Here is a 10,823-nt window from a genome sequence, read left to right on the forward strand (position 1 = left end):
CTCCCAGCAATCTTGATTCCAACTTGTGCTTCATCCAGCCTGACATTTCGCATGATGTACTCTGCATATAAGTTAAATAAGCAGGGTGACAATAGACAACCTTGATGTACTCCTTTCCCAACTTTGAACCAGTCCACTGTTCTATATCTGGTTCTTACTGTTGCTTCTTGACCTGCCTACAGCTTTCTCAGAAGGCAGGTCAGGTGGCCTGGTTTTCCCATCTCTTGAATTTTCCAGTTTGTTGTGATCCACACAGTCAAAGGCTTTAGTGTAGTCAATGAAGCAGAAGTAGATGTTTTTCTGGAATTCTCTTGCTTTTTTGATGATTCAACAGATGTTGGCAATTTGATCTCTGGTTCCTCTGCTCTTTCTAAATCCAGCTTGGACATTTGCAAGTTCTTGGTTTGCGTAGTGTTTAAACCTGGCTTGGAGAATTTTGAGCATTACTTTGCTAGCATGTGAGATGAGTGCAATTGTGCAGTAGTTTGAACATTCTTTGGCATTGCCCTTCTTTGGGATTGGAATGAAAACTGACCTTTTCCAGTCCTGTAGCCACTGCTGAGTTTTCCAAATTTGCTGGCATATTGAGTGTAGCACTTTCAACAGCATCATCTTTTAGGATTTGAAATATTTCAACTGGAATTCCATCACCTCCACTAGCTTTGTTTGTAGTGATACTTCCTAAGGCCCGCTTGACTTCACACTCAGAGATGCCTGGCTCTAGGTGAGTGATCACACCATCATGGTTATCTGGGTCATTTTCTGTACAGTTCTTCTGTGTACTCTTGCCACCTCTTCTTAATGTCTTCTGCTTCTGTTAGGTCCATACCATTTCTGTCCTTTATTGAGCCTATCTTTGGATTAAATGTTCCCTTGGTATCTCTAATTTTCTTGAAGAGATCTCTAGTCTTTCCCATTCTATTGTTTTCCTCTATTCTTTAGCAAAACCTAGAGTTAGTCTCCAAATATATTTTAATTTCTCTCTAACTTCCTAGGGATGTATAGAATACAATGAAATATTGAGAAGAAGTATACATACATGTATACGTTTTTGACAGCACCCTACACTATTGGTAGGAAATCTCCCTATGTTTAGTACATGGTAAGTTCAGGAGACAACAGATATGGCAAGTCAAACTGATGTATTTAAAGTAATTATCTTTTTAGGGAGCTAAAACTTGCAAATGATTTAAGCAGTACTTAAAAAAACAACAAACAAAGTTGTTCTTGAAGATTTTTAGGGAAAATATTAGAAACTGCTTTAGAATACTTTATAAATTTGGCAAGCCAAAAACAGAATGAAGAAAATTCTTCACTATTGTTTCATTGTGTTTTTATGTTTCTACTTCAAGTAACTGTCAATTTAAGCAAATACTTAGGTTTGAGCTAAACATTACAATGGTGAAATCTGTAACTCTGAAAAATTTCTTCTAAATCCTCAAACTTTCTTCTCTCAAGGATATGTATTGAGTAATAGAAATGAAAAAATTTTACATAGAATGACACTTTACAATTTGTTGTTTGCTTGCTTGTTTCAAAGATTATATTTGTATGTGGTTGTTTTTAATCATATTTTACATTTTTGGATCTGGACTGCAGCATTTTCTTCTTTGGTAGGTACCCCCTCTCGAATCCCCTCATGAATTTTAGAACCAATATTAGGGAATTTAAAAAGAGAAGAATCTTATACATATTCTTACCCTTATCCTCCATCCACAAATAAGACAGAAAATTTCCCACAAAATTCTATATACTATTACAAATACAAAAATATTTTCAAGATAACTTTAATGTATACAGTGTCTGGCACAATAAAAATGAAAATGAAATTATCATGACATTATTAAAATTGGATATATTTTGTTAAAGGTTGATGAAAGGATTTTATCTTTCTTTATGTTACTTTTAACCCAGGACACACTAATCTGTTATATAACTTGTCTCTGCTCTGACTCTGTATAATTTAAAAACAAAAAAACACACATTGAAGGTTGGACTTCTTTGGTATCTGGAGTGGTTGAGGCCTTACCTCTTTGTCTGCTTTCTGATTGGCTGAAAACTGTTGCTAAGCTTGTTTCTTTGTTCTTTGGGAAAGTCAAAAGTTGAGTGTGACCTATTTGAACTGTATCCTGCTGCTTTTGACTCTGCTTTTGCCTTCCTCCTGATCCATATGCTTTTTTCTGATATTTTTTGAAGTTTAGATTTTTTTAACCCATCAATTTGTAAATTTAGTGTTCTATATTTTAAGGTTTTAAGATTTTAGTTGTACTTTATAATGCACAAATTACTATGGTTTAATTTTTAAAAATCTGGTTGAATACTTGAAAGTTGAATTTTTTGTCAGAAAGCATGTTCTCATTGTAAAGAGTAAATAGACTATTTAAAGACCTGCCTGTCACAAACACAAAAGATTAGCTTGGAGATCAATAATATCCTTATTGTTAATAAAAACAATTCCAAAGATCATCATTGAAAAATTTAGTAGGTCAACTTTTTGTGTTTTAGGTTAAAAGCTACTATTGATCATATTGGCATGTATGTTACTGAAGGATAAGACTGACTTTATTCATGTTTCTGGAGAAGGGCTAGAAGAATTGATAGTCCTTTCAGTTATAGACCAAATCCAGGACAGCTTAAATAAAAGTTGTACTGGAAGACAAGTTTGGTTTTTCATTCAGTAAACAATAATCAAATCATTGTGGTTATAAGAGTCTTTCCTCTAAGGCTCTATTTGGCATTGATGGGAATGAGACTTTGAACTAGATTTTCCCTAGCACTCCTTTAGAACCAGCATAAATCCTAGGAACATTCTCTGAACCTTAAAGCCTGACCTAAGCCTTGGATGAACAACATTGGGAGCTACAGACTAGACGGATTTTCTAAACCTATTGGGAGTTCTAGTGAACAGAACAGGAGATGTGGCATGTATATAAAAGTAATATTCACATGTCTGATTTTTTTTTTGTCAGCATAGTCTTTAGTGAAACAATATTATCAGGATTCTGATTTATATACAATATCTAAAACTGGTATTTTACTAATAAATTATCTCTTTAAAGTTCATATAAGTTACATTATTAAGCCAATTAGTGAGAACAAAGAGGCTATCTTATGTTTTAAGCAAATTTGAAATAAAGGGGTTATGGATTATAGTTACTGTATTTCTGTATTTTCTTATATTCATAATATCAGAGAAGTCTATATTCACACAGCAAAGTACCTACATGCTGTGGCAGCCCACTCACTACTATAATTTTACTCATTGAGCAGAGGCAGACAGGCATGAATTTTTTTTAAAGGAAAGAACACACAAACTATACCCTTCCTTGTCACTGACAAATTTATAAGAATGTTCAAACGTGTACTCACAGAGAAGATGGAAAAAGTTTTATTTACTCCAGTATCTAAATTATTATTTTGATGGTTTCCAGTGCATTTAATGTTTATATATGTTTGTAAGTTACCTTGGAAAAAAAAGCTCAAAACTAATGTTTCATAATATCTTTAAAGTACTTGCAAGAAATACAATTCTGAAATCACTAGTAATGTACAAAGAAGCCTGGTATAGGAGGAGGCCAGGATCTGGTTAGCTTAAAGCATATAGTTCTTGATAAAATCAGGAATTATATTCACAGAGTAGAACTTTAAAGCTGAAGTAAAGTTTGAGAGCTCAAGAAGTTCAGGAACCCTTCATTTTAAATTTGAGGGGATTAAAACTAGAAGGGTTGTTAAGAAATTGCCATACCTTCTGGGTTTTTGTTTTTCTTACTTGTTTGGTACCCACCCATCCCCCCCGCCTACAGTTGGACAGTAAAGTAGATGATTCCCTATTTAATGCTCCCTGACAGAATCCCAAGCTATCTGCCAATCTGTGTGACTTACACAAGAGATTTAAGTCTAAATAAAATAAATGTCCAGTCTCAAATTAAGATATTTCTGCTTGCCCATAGATTTAAGAAACTAAATGCATATAGTTGGCATTCAGTAAATATAGATAATAAATGACTGAATACTAAGTGTTTACGTAGTATTAAGATTTCTGTTAATTGGTAAAATAACAGCACTGACATCCATACATAAATCTATGCCCAAATATATTTTTTTAATTAAAGATATAATGAGTTTAAAAAGAATACTACCTTCTCCAACTTGTAACGTCTGAATAAAATCCTATTTTTGTATTTTTCAATTATTTGCCAAAAATTAGGAAAATCAGATTTTTCTATCACTACAAATGAAATGATCTTGAATTCTGTTTAAACTTAAACTCATGTAAAAAAAATAAATTTTAAAGTTGCATTATTCTTTTTTTGAGTATTTTTAGCTAAACAGAAAGATAGTAGTAACAAGTGAAAATAAATTTATATGTGAACTATGATGTCCTGAATGTACTTACATCCTTTGCACAAAGGGAAACGTGGCCTGCAGAGGTGCAGTGAGGGTTTTGGAGGGCAGAAGAACAGATGAGAAAGTACAGTGAAATGCCGTTATTTCTGAAACACTTGATAGCATGCAAGTAGTTTGTAGATGTGGCCTTGTACTTTGTGACCAAGTTAAAGATCTACAACTTAATACCCTCTTGAAAAACAGGAGATCTCAGAAGGAGGCAAAGAAAGAAGGTGATTTAAAGGATTAAAGGACCTTCAACTAAAGATTGTCACAAAGGAACTGAGGGTTCTTTGAGCTATGTTAGAAAAACATGTATTATTGAACTCTATTCACTGCTTGGTAGTACTAATCATGGTGAAGGGGCATGGATAGAGAGGTCAGGATAGCTGTTATAAACAAAAAATAACTTGCTTAAAAGATTTAGAACATTGTCATTAGGATTTTGTTTCTTTGAATGAAAATTATCTCTAGTATGAATAAAACATTCAAAATTCAGACATGATTAAGCTGATGACTTACTAATATGCATTTAGCCTAAACTCTTTAACTATGGGTAAATTCAGTTCTATAAAGTCTGTGTGGGCTCAGGATAAGTTGAAGACACTAAGTTTGATTTTATTCTGTTTTGGAAAGACAATTTTTTAATATTATGCCAGACCAATATATTCCTTGGACTTAAAATTATAGGTTACATATTTAAACCAGTTATTGCCTAGTGCCCACAAAGAGAAGCATTTTGAGAATTTAAAAATATTTTCACATATGTTTTTAGGTAGAGATTAAATCTGGCCCCTCCAAAACTACTTTAAATATAACATATATGCATAGTCTGAGAAATATTTCTACTTGAACATGTCATACATTAAGTATCTTCCATTACTTTTTTTTTTAAGTTGGTATCTTACCAACTTAAGTTCATAAGTTGAACTCCTAAGAACATATGGGAAAAAGTCCTAACTCTCAACTTCCCACTACACTCACCTTTTTCCTGAACCTTGTCCTATTCCAAGTTAAACCTTTTCCTTCGTATTTACCTCAAAACAATGCTGAAAAGTAATTAGCCTCTAAAAGTTGTAATGAATGAATTCTTCCATCTAACTTTGGTATCTCAACTGTCACTTTCTTTCCTGATATTTCACTTTAGATAAGCCTGTAGATGTTTAAAGCCAGACTTGGGCTTTAAAATGTTCGTAAATTTGTCAAACAATGGTATGAATACAGGCAGTGTCTGACTTGTAAGTACCTGCCTGACTTAACAAGTGAGCCATATGTACCATTGCCCAAACCTTTATAGCCTCTATCTTGGCAGTATAGGAGAACAGGAACAGAAAAATCAAAGGAGCTTGGGAATACCTGGGGTTCCTGATGAGAAGAGACAATGAAAAATAGAATTAGCTTGTTAGAGCTGGAAAGGACAAGTTGATTCCTAAGCAGAGCCTGCCTGCCTGCCTAAATAGTGACCCCAAAGCCTGCAAGAGTGTTTGTCTGGATGGCCCAAATCTTTTATAATATGAATGTTGAAATTCATTTTTAAGCTTTCAGTTGAGTTAAACTTCTTTTTCAATGGAATCATCTCTGTGGTGTTCATTCATTACATTCTTATTGAAGGTCTACTGTGTGCTGGGCACTAAGACATTGGAAATACAGCAGTGAACAAGACAAATATTCTGATATTACATTCTATTGAGACAGACTAAATTAGCATGAAATGTCAGTCCCTCATACAATAATAGGTATGAGTTAGTTTAAGAAACCTATTCTCTTTCTAATACCTACCAGTTATTCTAAGAAAAAGAGTGGTAATGTGAGGAGCAGGTAGGAGGTTGGGTAGACTCAGGTGAGTTATGTAATAGGGGAGTTTGGGGTAGCATGAAGTCAGCAAAGGTCTGGGAAGGCACTGAGGAATGATAGGGATAGAGAAATAGAAGAAAGCAGCTCTCAAAGACCAAGACCACTGATTGCATGATTGCTTTTTACTTTTCTTTCTTTTTTAAACCAGATCTCACCCTGAGATAACTAGATCTCACAAAAGGGATACATTTTTCTTTCTTCCTACCTTCTTCTCTTGCTATCAGAATCAAGAACTTAGGCTAACACACAATTATTCTAATTTTTAAAATATTCATTAAAAGCAGCAGCCTAGCTTATGCTGCTTTGGATTCAGACAGACCTAGGTTCTAAACTCAGTCTACTTTTACAACTTTGGATGAATTACCAATATTTTACATTTCTGTTTTACAGATTTTTAAAATAGAAATAATTGTATCTGCCTTACATGTGTAAAATCCTTAGTGTCTGATATTTTGGTCTTATTATCATTAGTCTGGAAAGCCTGACCATGACTTAGCATGCTTATTCTTTTAGGAAAGGGATTTTCTAATTTAAAACTACTGACACTATTTGGAATATTACTTGTTTACAAATATGAGTGCTGGTCTGTTTCTAAAACCCTATATAAAAATTTAAAACTGTTCATTTCTAAAAGAAGAAACCCTGAAGGAGAAAAGAGAGCAAAAATTTGTCAACATTCTTGCTTCTTTATAAGTAACATAATTCTAAAAATTAAATTGAAGAAGTGAAAAAAGTAGAGGACAAATAAGAGAAACGATCTCAATGTACCCAAAACATGCTGTTGAAAGGAAAAAAGTGCTTAGCAGGCAAGCTATATATAAGAAACAGGAAGATATCAACTAGAGGAGGAAAATCTAGACAAAATTAGTAAGCAGAAGTAATATTATAAACCAGAATTCATTCCAAATAAAAAATGTTTTAAATGACAATAGGGCATTTTTTTCAAGAAGCTTGAACTACATAAATCTAACAAATCCCACTCCCATTCTTAAAGGAGTTGTTTGGTTTAATGGCTGAAATCATTGTTATGTGTGTCTAATCAATTATTAAATATTTCTATTCTGAAGAATAGATCTACATATCTACAGTACTTTAATTCACTTTCAATTTCTTTAGTTAATAAAAAAAAATTCAAGGTTTAATATGTGGCCAATGAAAGTGCAATTACACCTTTTGCCCTGACTAGTATTCTATTAAAATATATCTATTCTTTTTCATGAATTGACTATATTTTTAAAAGTCTAATGGGTTTAGGGAAGCCACTTGGTCAAGAGAGCATACAATTTGAGATTTATCTCCTGAATTTCAAAAACAAGAGTATAAGGCATCATTTCCTTTCTCAAGTGCATGGTGGTTGCATGCTTAGTCATGTCTGACTCTTTGTGACCACGTGGACTATAGCCTGCCAGATTCCTCTATCCTTGGGATTTCCCAGGCAAGAATACTTGAGTGGGTTGCCATTTCCTACTCCAGGGGATCTTCTCGACCCAGGGATTGAACCCGTGACTCCTGTGTCTCTTGGATCAGCAGGTGGATTCTTTACCACTGTATCACCTACGTAGCCCCAAGAGAGACAAATCCACCTTCATCCCTGCACTTTGCTTCATTTCCATTGTTCTTCAGAACACCATCTTGCCTTTGCCACAGTTACCTCAACAATCTTCATAACACATCTTTGTACCTCTAGTTTTGCCTGAACCTTAGCTGAAATGCAAATTTGATGTCATTACACTCTTTAAAACTTTTAGTAACTCCACAGTACTCTTAAGAATGAAATTTATTGTCTTTAATGAATCTTAAACAAGGTCCCTCCTTACTGTTTGACCTAAACTCCATCCATTACTCTCCAAACTCTCTGCTCTAGACACCAGTGAGTGAGTGACTGAGTGAGTGAAAGTTGCTCAATTATATCCAGTCTTTGCTTCCCCCATGGACTATACAGTCCATGGAATTCTCCAGGCCAGAATACTGGAGTGCGTAGCTGTTCCCTTCTCCAGGGGATCTTCCCAACCCAGGGATCAAACCCAGGTCTCCCTCATTGCAAGTGGATTCTTTACCAGCAGAGCCAGCAGGGAAGCCCTCCAGACACCAGTTGTTGTTGTGTTACTCGCCCAGTCGTGTCTGATTCTTTGCGACCCCATGGATTGTAGCCCACTAGGCTCCTCTGTTCATGGGATTCTCCAGGCAAGAATACTAGAGTGGGTTGCCATTCCCTTCTCCACCAGACACCAGTGAACTTCCTTTATTCAGCTTCCCTCTCCCCTGCCTCTGGGCCTTTGCACAGTGCTAGTTTCTTTGCGTAGAACTCTGTCTTTACTCTCCCAAACACTCCACCAATTTTCTTTCCAAGGCCTCTCTATTAATCCTCTAAGCCCTAGCTCAGATATCACTTACTTCAGGAAGCCCATCTTGAACCACCAGTCCAAGTCTGGACTCTAATGCTTCATGGGTCTCTGCTCAGATCAAGTCATTTCACACCACTCTTGTTTTTCACATGGGCGTACCATGGGCTTCCCTAGTAGCTCAGACGGTAAAGCGTCTGTCTGCAATGCAGGAGACCCAGGTTCGATCCCTGGGTTGGGAAGATCCCCTGGAGAAAGAAATGGCAGCCCACTCCAGTATTCTTGCCTGGAAAATCCCATGGACTGCGGAGCCTGGTAGGCTATGGTCTATGAGGTTGCAAAGAGTCCAACAGGACTGAGCGACTTCACTTTCACTTTCACCTTCACCATCTTGTTCTGGGGCAATTAGCATTGAGATCATTATTACTAATGTCAAGTGCAAAAACCTCACTTTGATACAGTTGAGTTGGGTAGGTTAACCCCCAACATTTATGTATGTGTGTGCTCAGTCCGTCCAGTTGTGTCCAACTCTTTGTGACCCCATGGACCATAGCCTGCCAGGCTCCTCTGTCCATAGGATTTTCCTGGCAAGAATACTGGAATGGGTTGCCATACCCTCCTCCAGGGGATCTTCCAGATCCAGGGATCAAACTTGCTTCTCCTGGTCTCCTGCATTGCCAGGTGGATTCTTTACCACTGAGCCACAAGGGAAGCCCATTTATGTATGTATGTATGTATGTATGTACGTTTTTGGCCATGTCTCATAGCTTGCAGGAGCTTAGTTCCCCAACCAGAGATTGAACACACATTCTCAGCAGTGAAAGCATGTGGTCTAACCATGTAGCCACTAGGGAGTGCCCAGAACATTTTTAGAAGAAAGGAGAAATTCAGAATTACTATTACTTCTTGGATTAGATGTCAGGATTCTTCATTGAAGAAATAAAATGTTGAAATGAAATGTTTAAATAGCAGACTTTGTAAATAGCTGCTAGCCTATAATGATAGCCTATGGTAAATAGCAAAAGCATAGTCCTTTCCAATTACTAATTGGTGTTCAGGAGATTTATTACATGCTTAGCACTGGAAGTTCATTAAGAGAAGCACCTTCAGGATATCTGGCCAACTCAAGTAGTGAAATCTTTGGAAAATACAAACTCTTTATTAAATGATTTGTAAAAAATCTCAGAAATGAGATCTGCATAATATTTGCAGGTCAATACAGTTGTTGGAACTCTTGGTTAATAGATTTATTTGGAGGCAACCTTTTTATGTTATAGAAGAGAGTGACTAATTCAGTTACTGCTCGATCAAAAAGCAAAAATTAGTACTATCTAATGACTTGAAGGGCCTCGATAGGACTGAAATAGAATATATTAAAATTAATTTTCTTTTTATGTAAGGCAGCATCAAAATAAACTGAAATTTTCTTTAAAAAAAAAAAGGAATCCTAATGGGAGCTTCCTATTAAATTTCAACATATGTATCTTCAAAATTTATGAATCATGAAGTATCAGATATGAACATATATATATACACATATGAATATATACACATGTACACACACAGTTTGCAGTTCTAATTTGCATTTAAATGTTTTAAACCACTTTTGCATTGGCTAGATACATGCTTTTCCCTTGCCTCTCATTAAAAAAAACAGGCAAACCTCCATTTTGCAAATAATATAATTTTAATATCAGACAAGGTTATGCCCAACTAGACAACTAACCCTCACTGCTGTTTTCTTTCCAGAAAATAAAATCACAGTTCAACTCTTCTAGAACCAGAGTCATCATTTTTCACATACTTCCCTCATTAAGTAGCTTTATCGCTCACAACCCTTACATCAAGTCATTTATGTCTCCAAGTTACTCATGTACAATCAGTTTATCTTGGAAGGTATGTCATATAGCTGCAAATTGGATGATTTTTCTGTGTTTACTTTTGCCTGTTTGTGGCTGAGTGGGCATTAGATTATACAGTTTTGTTGTTATTGTTTTGTGGCTCTGCTCAGAGAAAGAGCACTTGGACGTCTCTGTAGCCTTATTCTGTGTTAATTATTAACCTCCAATTGCTTTTCTTGACCACATATTTGGGTGCTTCAGCAATTTATAAAAAGTATATTAGAACATATAATCTTATTTATCTGGAGACGATAAATAAAAAGTAACCATTTTAACATTCTGCTTTTAAAATGTGACAGTTTAAGAGCTAAAAAAGTAACTCAGTTTTCTCTGAGACATT

At 35.4% G+C, this 10,823-nt stretch overlaps 1 protein-coding gene and 1 non-coding gene across 2 annotated transcripts in view; both read left to right on the forward strand.

Moving 5' to 3' along the window:
• SESN1 (sestrin 1) overlaps positions 1-10,823 on the forward strand; it is a 114,885-nt gene that overhangs the window by 79,802 nt on the left and 24,260 nt on the right. The window lies entirely within an intron of this gene.
• TRNAC-GCA lies at positions 8,753-8,824 on the forward strand. Its single transcript has one exon. It is a non-coding gene; the product is annotated as a tRNA-Cys (tRNA).

The sequence above is a fragment of the Bison bison genome, unplaced genomic scaffold, assembly GCF_000754665.1.
Source record: "Bison bison bison isolate TAMUID 2011002044 unplaced genomic scaffold, Bison_UMD1.0 scf7180017864373, whole genome shotgun sequence".
Lineage (NCBI taxonomy): Eukaryota > Metazoa > Chordata > Mammalia > Artiodactyla > Bovidae > Bison > Bison bison.